General features: G+C 45.4%; 1 protein-coding gene across 1 annotated transcript in view; it reads left to right on the plus strand.

Moving 5' to 3' along the window:
• The first annotated feature begins 8,657 nt into the window (after positions 1-8,657).
• The window catches only part of EYA4 (EYA transcriptional coactivator and phosphatase 4), a 152,274-nt gene continuing 147,567 nt past the window's right edge, over positions 8,658-13,364 (plus strand). The window contains exon 1 of the mRNA XM_084262506.1: positions 8,658-8,841. The gene's annotated coding sequence lies outside the window, so the exon portion shown is untranslated. The remainder of the gene's footprint in view (positions 8,842-13,364) is intronic.

Raw genomic sequence — 13,364 nt, forward strand, 5'->3', positions numbered from 1 at the left:
AGCAGTGGGTGCAGTGCCATGTCTGGGACTCAGGATGAGAGCAGCGCTAATAACACATGGATGCTTTTAGTTGTTGCTGAGCAGTCAGGACTTTTCAGTTGTTCGCATTTCCCCGCTGACGAGAAGGCAGAGGACACCCAGGAAGCTGGGAGGGGACACAGACAGGACAGCTGACCCAAACTGGCCAAAGGGGCTACTTGATACCAATGACATCATGCTCAGCATAAAGGGGGAGGTTGGGGGCAGGAGAGCACAGCTCCAGGATGCAGGGTTTGGGGATGGTCCAGCTTTGGGACAGCTCTGAGCTGTACGGCCTGAGTTTTGCTGTTTGGTGAGAAAGTGTGGTGTGTATCACCAGTTTGTGTACTCTGCTAAAGTCCTGTTACTGTTATATCTCTCTCTCTTTCTCTGCTGTCCCAGTAAACTGTTGTTATCCAAAACCATGAGGTTTGTCACTGTCTTCCCTTTTTTTTAATCTCCCCCTGCTTGTGTTTTTTCCCCTGGGGGGGGGAAGCAAGCAAGCAGCACGTGGTGCTCAGCTGCTGGCTGGGAATAAATCGCAACACATCTTTTGTGTGGTTTACACGGGGATAGCTTGTAAGGGTCCCGGAGCAGGGACCCTGCCTGTCGCTGTGAATACAGAGTGCAGAAAGACCTCCAGGCAGAATGGATGCATTATGAGTAAACACTAATAAGCAATCCAACATAAATGTAGTAACTACAATAATAACTAAGAATACATTGCATACACAGGCTGGGCCTGTTGGAAGAATGCAGAAGCCATGAACATCAGTAAGAGTGCACTTAGTGCTTCACAGACAGAAAGGAACAAACTTCCCTCTTGCTGGATGCCTTAAGATGTCAGTGCACAAAGAATGGCTTAACAAGGAGCTTGCCCTCAGGATTAACTCGCAGCCATGTATAAAACAGACCTCTGCAACTGCTGTTTAAATGTCCTTAAAGTAACCTAAACAGTTTACTCCTACTCAGTATCTCTGAGATTCAGGATGAGGTCCTCACAGACACTAACACCTGAAGAGCCTGGTCAGGAATATCCCAATGCTGGATGACATTGCAATACCTTCTGAAAATGAAGGATAATGGTCCCTAAATGCCGTGCCCGGCTTTCTGCCTATTACCATATTTACAGTGCTGCAACAAAACTCACAGCTTAAATCTGTATATACTTTTGGAGTTGTAATTTACAAGTTTAGAAATGTCTAAAGTCTTCGAATAGAACATTTTAAGAGGAGAAAGGAACTTGTACTTTGAAATAAAACAGGTTTTCTGAAAGCACTCTTTGACATAATTTTCTGGAATCTCTGCTTTTCGTTTTGTAGCTTTTCCCTGTTTCCTTCCTCTGCTGCACACCACCTGCAAATAAATGAGTGAAATTGCCTGAGCTTCATTTAATCTTATACTACTAGGAGAATCAAATTCAATCATGCTTCTGGAAGAAACCAAGTTTGCCATTTGTAGGGCCATTTGGCAATGACATTTTTACTTCTATAAAAGACATGAAAAAGCTCACGAACAATTATTCTTTACTGAATATATGTTGTTATATTATAATGCAATACAGCAACAATATGATGTTACAGTGTAGTAAAATGTTCTTGGCATGAATCTGTATTTGAGTTTATTGCATAACGAGCTCAATCCTGCTGAGAACCACACTGATGAATGCTCTGCCATTGATTTCACTGGAAACCTCAACATGCCTGATAGTTGACTAATAAACGCATGTAGCCTTTCACACAGACCATTTCTGAAAGTGACAGTAAAATGATTATATCATAACTTTGGTTTATGCTACCTATATATGTAACCAAAACTGTTTTCAAAATGCTGGGTTTTATATCTCACAGAATTTGAGGACACTTTAAATAGATTTAGAAAAGTAGCATGGTGCCTATCTCAAAGTTACTGAGTTGAAGAATGTTGTAAATGGATAAAAATAAGCAGAGAGAAGTTTTAAAAGATGGCTGAAGTTCCTAGAAGTAATCAGAAAGTCATGAAACTACATTTAATGTGAAACTGATTAAAAAGCAAGTACAAGGGAATTACACTAAGCAGCAGAACCACTATTTAATGAAACAGATTAAAACGTTCTCATTTTTAGAAATCATCCAAGGATTTTATTTGTGATGAAATGAAATCTGAAAGAAGGCTCTACTGCCAGAATAAACACGGATGGACGTGGGGCACACCCTCAGCCTTCCTTCAGTGCCAGAGGCTCTGGAGGTGAGGTAACGCCAGCCCTGACATCCCTCCCACCTCGCCAACAACCTGACACAGTGTTGTCTCTGGAACAGGTCTCAGGAGGCCTTCAGGCTGCATCTGCACTAGGAAATTGTCTGTAGATCGCTCCTTTGCCCTGGGGCCATCCGTCTGCTTTTTGTAAGGCTATAACTCTTTTTCTCCAACACAAGATGGGATGGCAGGACCAGACAAAGGACCATACCAGGCTCTCAGCGTCACCATGGGGTTTTTTTAGAAGAATACTAAGTGGTGAGAGCAAGCCCATGCCAAGAAGCAAGCTGACAGATCTGTGTGCTAGCCTCGCTCACTGGAGACAGTTTTTGCATCTCACAGGGAAGACATGATTCATAAAAGAAGAAATAGTGGGGGCCTGCACTTGCTCTGGGTAGGGTCCATTCACCCCTTGAATGAAACTTCATGCAACTTCCATGAATCATGAAGAAATGGCATCTTGCTAAAAGCAGACCTGGTCTTGCCCAGAAGGAAAGAAAGATCCTGGTACGACGGCAGGATGCAAATTAAAATGATCAAGCACACCTCATTCTGCCTGCACAGCCAGCTGAAAAAAGGCAGGTTTCCCTTCACAACTTGGCCAGCTTCGCTTCGAGCAAGCTTTGAAGACAAAACTCACGCTAATTTCAGTGGGACTTTTGCCTGGGGATGGGATGGAATGGGATGCAGAACAGAGCCCTCTCCTGGTGAGCACTGATGATGATTGAGGACACCCCTGGCACCGCGATTGGCACTGCCCACAGCACATATCTATGTGATGAAGTATTGAACGTCGGCACTCAAAATAAAATATTAGAAAAGCTCAGCTATTTGGAGCCACAGAACCTTATGATTGGGGTCAGATTTTTCGGGGATTAGAAAAATATATGGAAATCTAAGTAACACTGAAATGATGGCATACTTGAAAGCTGACACCAAAAAATAGGTTATATAACATGCTTAAAGGCACAGTTGGCACTTCACGTTCACAATGACTAGCCAGTTGTAACCTGCTTTTGAACCCGCAGCAGAACCCTGCATGTTGAATTACTGAAAAGGGCGGGTCACCTTCTTTTTAAACCTGAAATCTGATAGCCAGGGCAAAAGAACCCCCATTCATTCTTTCTTTTTGTGACTATACAGCCATGAAGTACCAATAATAACCTTAAGTATACAGATCAACAAACTTTGCCCAATTAACACACTTTTGGATTTCATACTTGAACCTGAAAACAAGAAACCGTAAGTCAAAGCCTTGCTTTTGTAAAAGAAAATGTACAGCAGGTATCTAGGTTGGATGTGGCATATGGTAGGCACTTCAATACACCGTAATACACGCATTGCCAAAATAGTCGCTGTCATTAGATTTTTCTCAGAATAAGTAAGTATAAACCCTTTGCTTAAATGACAACAGAAAACCCCTTTCTGTCACTGAGATGCTGGTTCAAAGTTATTTATAAAGATTCTAAAGCCTGTATTGTTTGTAGTAACATATACCAACATGATTTTCTGGCACCCTACTACTTATGGTTGCAATCTCAAAAGATTTCACAAGGGAAGTAGGGTTGGGTCTATAGTATTTGCATGGAAGACCTCTGAGGCATTTCCAAGTTACTGTATGAACTGGTGTTTGTGCAGGGCAACATTCTTTTGCTGACTCAGTATTGAACCAGCGCAAAGTCTATGATCACAAGTGCTGTCTTTATATAAGAGGTAAAACCAAGGATACCGAGCACTTGTGGTCATTAAACACCCTATGGTAGTTTTTGCTAGTGTAGGAGTGCCTGGCCAAATACCAATCTAGATAATTACATCCTGCCTACTTACATTCCGCTGTTGCTTTAAATGGATAAGGTATTATTCTTCTATTCTCGTGTAAAAGTGGATCCTACAGCCCTTCCTTGGGCTTGGTTAGGACTATTTCTAGCATGACCTTCTCCATGCAGGCCTCTGTATGGTCACACCGAGTCATTCATATGACTCAGTACATTGCACTAGATTTTGGATTTGCCGCCTTCTGAAATCACTTCCACTGAGCTCACCGGCATTTACTTCACCCCAAAGACACCTATTTAACCAAAATCACGATTTCATCCCTACCCACGAAAGTCATCCTTACAAGGAATCCCTGTGAAATATTAGCGTTTAGTTCTGAGATCAGTTTCTGTAGGACTTCTTTTGCTACACATGACCCAGGCCAAAGGCCCATTAGTTTTGTGCATGATCCTGCCCACTCTCACTGAAATCAATAGCAAAATGGCGATGCGGTTCAATGACAGAAGGGCCAGGCCTCTTAATGGGAGACTTGCCTTGGGTCCGCACCATGTGATTCGCAGTGTGATTCTCCTGGTCCTCCTCAACTCCAAACAAGTTATATCGAACAAAGATCATACATAATCTTTTAAGTCAGCTGTACCTTACATTTTAAGAGAGAGTGTGACAGATGGTCAAAAGCTTGCTTTAAAGTGATATGTCTATTAAAACAAGCCATGTTACTAGGGGACTATTCCCTGTAAACAGGAATTTGCTTCACTGAAGTGGAAGGAAAACAGACTTCAGAAAATCTTCATTATTGTGTTCGTGCACTTGGTGTTAGACCGCTGCTGTTCACAGAAGTCCTCTCAAAGGGAAGGAGTTGTTAGCATGTTTCCCTACAGACGGAGCCTGTTAGCAAGATGGGTGCTGGTGTTAGTCACGACTGTTATTCTGCAGCAAGGTTGTCAATCGCAATTATTTCCTGCAAATCTGAGTTTTCCCCCCTGTCAGTTACTCCCTAAACTCTCATTTCAAAATTCACTTCATATTTCTGGCTTGTCCTACACTATGTCAATTTGAAGGCTGGCTTTTGGGGGCTTTTTAGTGGAAATGTTTTTCTAGCTGTATTTGTGTAGGTCAAAAGAGTTTTCCAAGTCTGTTCTCTTTCTGAGTGGCGACTCTCCCAAGACAGCAAATACAAGGTTTTTATAGACTTGTTTTCATGAAGATTTAGTCATGTTAAGTCTGAAATTATTTAGGCAAAAGATGACTATGTTAGTACAATTCATTCAATGTAAATTACAAAATTCAAAGGCAGGCAGCTTGAGTGAAGTTATACTTTAAATAGCAACACCAAGTGCAAAGTAAACAAATAGAAGGCAGGTAGGAAAAAATCTTCACAAACCCATACTTCCCCCCACCCCCCCCCATTTCGTGTTACTTGCTGACCTCAGAAGCTTTTTACATTCAATGCTTCTGAAAACCAAGACTTCCCTCACATCTCTCTTCAGCTATACAGCCTAACTTTTGCCTCCTCCTGAATTTTTGACTTACTACCCCTTGAAGAGTGCAGTTGATAGAAAGATGGCGATGCTGCTGGTTGAACAAAAGCCACCCAATCCATTCAGTGGTATAACACTCAGGAGATAATACAAGGTGAAGGGTAAGAATATGAAATGTGACCAACCAGTTAGGGATTTTCTTCTGCTTTCCCCACATCACATAGCAAAGAAGATCAAACACAGCTGCAGAATTTCTAGCAGAAAAGTGTGTTCAGTTTCAAATCAGGAAAGGACTTTGCATCCACATGGACCAGCTTGGGAAAAAGGGCACAAATGCATCCTATGAAAGGGTCGAGCAACAGGTCCTGTCATGTCGCATTTCATCTTACTTGGTCAGTTATATACTCCCAACCTTCCCCAAAAGTTGTGATTACTCTACAGTGTTGAATTAGTGTAGAAGAACCACAATAAAAAAAAGTGAAGTGCAGACTTTGGTACCTGTTCTCGAGTACATTAGCGTTAGTCAACCGCAGAGGGACTTGTGACCCATGCCCTTCAGGGCCCCCTCTCCTTCTTTGCTCCCATCACTACTTGGCTGTAGCTGCCCGGGAGCAGCGAAGGTGAGGCCGGGGGCAGCGGGACGGGCGGCTGGCGGGCAAGCAGGGATTCTTAGGGGTGCGCGGTGGCGGGGGGCTGGCAGCGCAGGCGTGCTGAGCGGGGCGGCCGGGGAGGCAGCAGGCGGGCGGCGGGGGCAGCCAGGCTCCCGAGCCGAGCAGGGGCCGGCACAGGGCGCAGCCCCGGCGGCACCTCCCCGGCACAAGTGCAAAGCGGCCCTGCGCGCCTCACCTCCCCGCTCCCGGGACGACCTTTTCGGGCGAGAGGGGGTTACCTTTTCTTAGCAAGTCCCGTCCCTTGTCAGGGAAAGTTTGTACGTGCCTGTGCCTGAGAAGCAACTAGTTGTACTCGCTGAAGTTCGAGGAGTGTTTGGCTTATCCCGTACCAGCCTCCTCCTCCATCGACCCCCCCCCCCCCCCAAGTCTCCCCTCCCGTCTTGCTCCGAGTTGCGCTTTATTTGTGTGTGGAGAAGGGGGGAGGTGGGGGGGGGGAAACGGGGACGACGACGACTTGTAGAGGGGATGTCCTGTTTTTGCCAGAGGAACAGTGCAAAAGGGGAACCCCGACTCGGAGAAGGGACGAGAATAAATAAATAAGGAGCAGCTCTTAAAGGTAGCGGCATAGCCCGGCAGCGAGAAGGTGAGTGTCTCTCTGACTTCCCCGTGCCCGGGTCTCCTTTCCACCCCTTCTGCTCAGAGGTGGAGGAGACCGGTTCCCTGTCGCATGTGCATGTATGTGTCCGTGGAGATGGGTGCGTGTGCTTGCCTTCGTGTTCCAGGTTTATTTAGCATTGTTTTCGCGTTCGTCCGATGGAAAAAACTAACTAAATAAAAAAAATAGTTGCTGTACAGCAAACGTGATGGCAGCGAGCAGCGGAGCCGTTCGTCGCGGGGCAGAGACGGGCTTTCGACCCCGGCCCCACGCGAGTTTAGTGGCAAAAGACCTGGTCTCCGGTGCGGACGGGGGTAACTTTTTGCCCGCCCGGTCGGACTTTCTGCCTCTGTCCGGGTGATGGTCGCTGCCGTTTCACCCTCACCCCTCTTCGACTGGCTGTTACCGCGGCCGCTGGGGTAAGCCCCGAGGCAGGCGCAAGCTGTGCCGACTGCCACCGCATTGTTCCCCGCTTGCGCCTCCCGCCCACCCCTGTAGCGGCGGAAACGGGGGGCCCGGGCTGCGCCCCGCGAGCAGCCGTGGGGGGTGCCGGCCCGCCCGGACGAGGCGGGAGGCAGGCCGGGCGGGAGGGCTCTGCTGGCCGCCGGGTCGCCCTGTTCACCGACCGCGCCTGTGAGGGCCGGGGCCGGCGGCGGCTCGACCCGAGAGTGGGAGGAAACAAGTTTTGAAGCGGCGGGGGAGCCTCTCCGGCCACAGCGGCATGAAATCACGCGGGGATGGAAGCGAGCCCCTTCCCGAAACACCCGTTTCTGCTAACGAGCCTAGGGCTTGGCTAGCGCGGGGGCAAATGGGCGGTTCAGGCGGCGCGACCGGGACCCGCAGCCACGGGCAGCGGCGGCAGGAGATGAGCTCCGCCACCCTCCCTCGGTCCCCGCTCTGCCCCTGCCGCCGGGCAGCGCTCGGGGGTCTCCCCCGCTGCCTTCCTCAGTGCGGGGCGCTTTGGGCGAGCGGCGCTTAGGGGTCGGCGCGTGGGGCAGGCTGCCTCCCGGCCGGCAGCCGCCACCGGGGCTTCTGCAACCGGTTTTCCCGGTGCCCGAGGGGAGCGGGAACCGAGCCGCCCGTTGTTTTTGTTCCTGGCCGTTTCCTCTCCCGGAGGGATCCCTCCTGCCCTTCCCCTCCCCCGCGCCGGCTTGTTTGTCTTGTGGTTTAAAGACAAACCGGTGCGTTTTCGGGCTGTCCCGCCTCACCCCCGCCCCCGCCGCGGGTCCCCGCTGCGCTGGCGGACAGAGGTACAGGAAAGCCCGGGCGCGGGGGTCCGGCCGCCCTTTCCGCCAGCGGTGCGGGGTCTTGTGTTTTGGTTTGAAAGCGTTTCCACGTGGGGAAGCCTCTGTGTGTGTGTGTGTGTGTGTACTTGATCCGTGAGGAGGTAACAGGATTCTCCGTGTTCAAACCCAGTGGGCTGTTGGCCATTAATTTGCCTCTCCGGCTGTCATTACAGACACTTCTAAAATCAGATACCCGCGGCAAACCGCCGGCTGGGTTTCACAGCGCTCCGGCGGCGGTTCTCCCCGAGCCACGGGGTCTCCGCGCCGTGCCCGGGCGCCGGAGCGGGGGTGTCCTGGGGCCGCCGCCCGACACCCACTCACCTACCCACCCGCGGGGGAGCAGCCCCACGGCGCTCTCCACCGAGAAGCGAGAGCGGGACCCTGCGGCCGCGCCGCTGCCAATCGGTAATTGGCAGCTAAAGTTTCATTTACGTTTATGAAACCGCCGCGACGAGCCAAGGAGGTACGGTGCTGCCTTCCCGTTATCCCGTGGGCAGGATTTAAAGCGGAGCACAGGGGGGTCGCCGCCCCGCGAGCGGCGGTGCGAGGGGGCCGGTTGCTCGCAGAGGTCCCGGGAGGCACGCCGTACCGGGCGCGGGAGCGCCTCGGCCCGGACGGGTTTTAAGCACGAAGTCATGCCGGAGCTGTAAGAATCCACTATTTTCACTTCTCCGGGTTTCGGTTCGTGTGTTTCACGTGCTGAGGCGAGGAAGCGTGTGGAAGATCCGCTGTGAGCAGCCTGGGTGTGAAGCCTGCAAAGGGAGCATCTTTTCTGCGTGGTAAATGTTGGGGTTTTTTTTTTTTGGGGGGGGGGGTTGTGTGTAAATATTTTTAGGCTGAGGACCGACCTCAGTGCGTATTTGTTATTTGAAGAGCGTGCTTTGCCTTAAAGCTCAGGTTATGTTGTCGTTTCATTCCCTTAGCACTCAAAAGAGAGGCTTTGTGAAGTTACTGTGGGTTTGACTGTTTCTCCTGGTATTCCTGAAAGCGCTGCCGAGTACCGAATGTTTGCGTACCTACAACGTGTATCATACGTACTCTGAGGGAAGTGGAAGTACAGACTGACACTCCTCTGTCTTCCTGTGTGTTTGACAGCTGACAGTAGCCGGACTGCACCCGAGACAGCTCTTCTTGTTCTCTTCCTGAAATTCTGGTATTTACATTCCCAAATATTCTTCAATCAAATTTAATAAAACCGGGGGAGGAGGATGTTGGCCAATCGCTTCTGTACCTTTGTTCAGATAATTCATAAGCAACTAGTCAGTTGCTGCGTATATATGGCTGTACTGCTAATAAATTTAGTTGAAGGTTGTTCTTAGTGGGGTTTGTATTCATTAATGGCTTCACGACACGCTGCAGCAGCAATTTGTTCTGCTGCAATGGGATAGATAAATTCTAACCGAGGAATTTAACGAGGAGAAAACCAGTGGGTTCCTGGTTAACTGCAGTTCCCAGTTCAAATGTTTCAAACAAGGCGACTAGAAATATGGCTATAGATAGTATCCTGTTGCATATTTTTAGCCTCTGATGCAAGCTTTGAGAGCTACTCTGTAAACTTTATGAAACTTTTACCTTGGAGTTCTAGAATTAATCCGTGTTCAACACTGGCCTTTGGTAGGCAAAGGTGCCCGTCTGTTTCCTTTGTGGTGTTGTATGATGTTCAATACAATCTTCCAGTATTAAAATTCAAACTGCTTTTTCCTCTACTAAGTATGAACGTTAAATTAGAATGAAGAAAAGAAATTTCAGGAATTTCTGTCAAATGCTCTAGGACACAACTACTAATTTTTTTCTGTGTTATCTTTTTCTTCTCTTGAAAGAAGGATTTTATGAACTCAGGGTAAAACAGGTCTCCCTTTTTATAAGGAGAGTTTATTCAGCATACTTCTATATTGCAGCTGCTGATCATATTTCATAGAGCTGTTAAAGCACTTAAAAACTAAAATTAGGTACTGTCTGGTAGTAAATATTTCAAATCACTCCTTGAAGAAATAAATAGAGAAGTGGGCTTTAAAGAGACAAAAGAGACGTTTTGAAATATATCATTGAACAAAAGCAATCTCACTTTGCTTTTACTCAAAATAATGGAGTTATAATCTAAATCACTGGTTTCAACAGTGTGCTTTTTCCTTCAGTTTTCCTCATCTTCTACACTTTTGTTGTGATTTCATACTGACTTTCCTTAATGGCATGACACAGTACCTTGTTCGGGCTATGTTTACCGCGGCGACACTTATGTTAACAGGTATCGAGTTAAATTCTAACATACCTGTACTTCCAGTGAGTATTCTTCTGATACGAAGAACTGAAAAGTAACTGCCCTTGCTTCCTGCCGTGCGTGTTTCCCTATGGCTTTTCTTTGCAGGAGGTGTACCTTTCCTTTTTTTCTATGTTTAAGATGAAATAATTTACAGGATAGCATTTTTAATTTGTGTTTTGTTGTTGTATGGTGGTTCTCTATTTGTCTTCCAGTTGAACACGGGAACGGGGTTACTTACTCATTATCGTTAATTTTTAGTATTGTCGGGATTTGCAAGAAGAACACAAACATAGGGGCACCAGACTAAGTGACATCTGTCAGGTCTTTTTAAAGCTTTTTGGAAAAAAAAAAGACTGAAACAGGTCTGGTAGCAGAAACATTTGGATGTCTTTTTTTTTAGTTTGTACTTGAAAACCCAATGTTATTTCTACTATCTAATGTATCTGTCGTCTTGCCATTTTGTTAGAAAAGCAGTGTGTATGTCGTGCAAGTGGAAGGAGAGTTTTGATACTTGGTCATCGATCGAGAGGTTTCTAAGTAAACTTTTGACATGTGGTATTAACTTTCTATGTGCTATTTTTTCTTTTTTGGATTTAAATATTGTGTAAATGTGTGTCCAACTTAACCTTTTCTGTCATTGAAAAGCGCTAATTGATCTTGCTGGCCCTGACATAATAGTATAGTTTGATATTTGAAACCTTGCAGCTTTGGCATGGCGCTTTAATCACCCCTGAGATTTCAGGGCATGGTTCTACTGAAGGCATAAGCTGCTACTCTTTTTAAAATTAAATAAAAGCAGTTATTAAAAATAAATTATCTTTATGGTCTTTTAAAGTCAGTAGATGTTTTACCTATCGAAGCCCCAGGCTTTACGATATACATTAAAACTTTCTACTTTACTCGCGCATATTAGGTGACATTTTAGATGTTGCTGTACAGAAATCAGATTTTTTTATGAAATAAGTTTTTTGGCCAAGTCCTCACTTCTGTGTTGCAATGTTATTAAATCTGTCATTAAATCAGAAGTGCTTAAAGGAACTTGGATGCACTTTGCAGTGTGAAAGCTCAGATATGAAAAGTGCTTATCTGTCAAGTAAAGAATAAAATTTATTTGAAAAGGCAATAAAACTTACATTTTTAGTCTACATTATAGGTTGTAATGCTGCCAGAAGGATTCCTTTTGGGATGCCTGTAATACAGGACCCTGGTGAAAACTATTTTAAAGCACTTTCTCCTTTTTGTTTTTAAGCCTGAGAAACGTGTCAAACAGCTGTCCCATCTTCAGCTTTAATGTTAAACAGTAAAATTACTTTGATGATTGATGATCCTGTATCAAAATGCTTCACTGGGCAGTCTCACTAACAGGATTGTATATAGGCTAGTTGTCAGACTTCTGAGCACAATGTCAAATGCTAATGGCTGTCTGAGGAATACTGAAGTTTAAGCATTTTATTTTCAATTCTTTTAAAATTTCTGTATGATAAGGGAAGTTTATAGTGAGGACTGACTGTCTTGAGAACTTCTGCAAGTCCGTGTACCAGTGAGACTAGTCTTTATTTGGTCTGAAGCTATTAGGCTCTAATACTAGACACTAAATTTTGGAGTCAGACTGTAATTACCATGGATTTGGAAAACAGGCTTTTGGAGGATTTCTGTGCTAAATTCCTTTGGGGGGTCTGTGTCCATTTCCTAGAATTCAAAAAAATAAATAAAATGATGGTGATTTTTCATTAAGCTGCTGTTCGCAGGAGTGCAGTGTAGTGAGTAATGTTGCAGGACTATGTGTAGGGCTGTTGTACGTAATTTACGTGCTGTTCCTGAAGAAGCCAGTCTCTCTGGACTGACAGAGTACTCTGCCTTTACACCAGGGTTGCCTCCTGTTGTGGCTGGACTATGCAATTTGATGAATTTGAAGCAGCAAAATGCAAAAAAGACCTCCCAAGGCACCCTGCAAAATATTTGTATGTGGAAGGCTTATTTTCATATAGGTGATAACTTTTTACTTGCATATTTAAGTTAACGCATACTAGATTTTTTGGCAACATTAAACTTACTATTATCGTGACATGACCCAGAAGAAGTTGACATTGTCAGAAGTGTAAAGAATTACTGCTGCCTTTTTTCTTTTTTCAACTGGGTAGACGCAGCAAGTAACTATTCTACTCTTGACACATATATAATTAAACCGCAAAAGCCTACATTAAAATACCATGGAGGGTCTGATTTAGACCACAGAAGTAAAAAAGAAATACAGAGCTGAGTTTGCAACTTTTCAAATAATTCTCCTCTATGACTCTGTGTATATAACTATTGAAATCAATGCTGGTGCATGAGGTAATTGGAAACTTAACGTGATGTTTTGTGCCAGATCTTTAGCTGTTGCAAATTGGAGTAGGAATGTTGAAATTACTGGAGTGGCCTTGTGTTATGCCAGATGAGTATCTAGTCCTCTATTCTTAGAACAGTCTGTATTTTTGGGAAAGTCTTGTAGTATACTATGCACATATATACGCACATGCACAGAGGAGTGATCCTGCAATACTTTGAGGTAACAGAGGGTTAAGTATAAATGCCCAAATAATATATTCATGTTTTCTTCCATTTAAAGAGATTTTCATACTCTGGTATTAGAATATATATTTTATTTTTTTATGGCACTGTATTGATGACCACAGGAATGCCAATACAACAATTGTATTCCTGAAAATGATGCAGTTAGAAACACTGTTAATTCACTATGTTCTTTTCATTCCTTTGAGGCAGCATTGTTGCTCTGAGTAGCCAGGTTGCATTTACTTGGGGGCATTTGGTGAATTCCAAGTCTATTTAATGAAAAGTGTGAAATCAGTTTACCAGGTTAAATCCCACCTGGATGCTCCTTTTTATTTACTGAAGTATTTTCCCAGAAAATCACTGAAAATGAAGGTTACTTTACTCCCAAGGAAGAGCAGCTGAACCAGCCTCTACTCTCGGTTTATGCATCCTGACATCATGCTGTATGTGAGGTCTTTCTTCCAGCTCTCCCAAGTGTCATAGTGTAGA

This window comes from Gallinula chloropus (assembly GCF_964237585.1).
Source record: "Gallinula chloropus genome assembly, chromosome: 3".
Taxonomy (NCBI): Eukaryota; Metazoa; Chordata; class Aves; order Gruiformes; family Rallidae; genus Gallinula; species Gallinula chloropus.